The 1227-nt window shown below is 55.6% G+C and overlaps 1 pseudogene; it reads left to right on the top strand.

Annotated features, from left to right (window-relative positions):
* The first annotated feature begins 215 nt into the window (after positions 1–215).
* On the top strand, positions 216–762 carry LOC121838373 (annotated as a pseudogene).
* The last annotated feature ends 465 nt before the right edge of the window (positions 763–1227 follow it).

The following is a 1227-nucleotide window of genomic DNA, read 5'->3' as shown; positions in this document are numbered from 1 at the left end:
TCGGCGATGGCTGGTTCCTCCTTCCTCTTAGGTGGCTTTGCTGGGGTTTTCTTCTTCGAGGATGGGCGGGGTATCTGCTCCACCTCTTGCTCCTGTTGCGGGGTCGGCAGTGACAGTGGCGCTTGACTCGCCCTTATGCTTCTAGTAGTTTGTCGATCCTTGCGTCCATCTTCTCTTCCATCTTCTATAGTAGCCTTTCGTTGTTTTCGTTGATCATGTCGTATATTTCTCGCCTTGTCACGGGCGGTTCTCCGGTATTATGGTGTTGGCATGGTGGCTGCTGCTTGCTGCGGGGCGTTTCTTTCGACTTGCTTCCCTTAACTGCAGCCAACCACTTAAGCTTCCCGTCTTCCTGCTGCGACGGCGGCAGGTGTTTTTGCTCGCTCTTGTGTCTTTCGCGGCTGTCGGTGCGCCGTTGGCTTTCGCTGCACTCGCTTTTCTCCCTGCTCGGCAGCTGTGGAAAGTCCGATGACGTCATTGGTGGTCTTGTCTTCTGGAGCTGTTGCTGTTCGCGTTCCTCTCGGCGCTCCCATTGTCTTTTCGTGACGACGAAGGGGACCTTGACTTGTTCTTGCAAATTCTATCTGCCGTCGGATGCGCTCCTCCACGTAGCTTGCAACTTGGCTTGCATGCCTTCTCGTGGTCCGCGTCGGGGTTGGCCTCCCCGCACGCGAAGCATACTCTGGTCTCCGGGGTTGGACATACGTCGATGCGGTGTCCGACTTTTCCGCAACATCTACACACTTCATGATGTTTCCTGTAAAGCCCGCACTTGAGCAGTGCCGCTCGGTATATTACGTACAGGGGCACTCTCTGTCCTTCAAAGAGGACGATGACCGCTGTAGAATTTCCAATCCTGTGCGCCTCTAGCGCCGTTGGGTTATACTTTGTCACGACCGCCTCATTTATGTCTTCGGGCGAGTCGTCAATTGCGATACCTCTGATGATTCCCTTCGCCGTCCCTTCGGGCGCGGTTCGGTAGGCGGAAACCTCAAATTCCATGTTGCCGAATTCGACGGTCCTGATCTTAGTGTAAATTTCGGCTCTCTGCTCGCTCGGCGTGCTCACGACTAAGATGTTCTGCGCCGCATTGATGCACACCATGTCTTCGCCCTGGTATTCTTTCGCCGTCCCCGCGGCCGCCATAATGGCGTCCGTGACGACCGGCGTCTCGATTCGAGCTACGTTCAGGCCGCCCCTGGGCCTAATCACGATCTTATGGTCGTC

This window comes from Ixodes scapularis, unplaced genomic scaffold (assembly GCF_016920785.2).
Source record: "Ixodes scapularis isolate PalLabHiFi unplaced genomic scaffold, ASM1692078v2 PGA_scaffold6__148_contigs__length_123643588, whole genome shotgun sequence".
NCBI classification, from domain to species: Eukaryota; Metazoa; Arthropoda; class Arachnida; order Ixodida; family Ixodidae; genus Ixodes; species Ixodes scapularis.
This window is presented reverse-complemented; position numbering and strand designations above follow the sequence as displayed.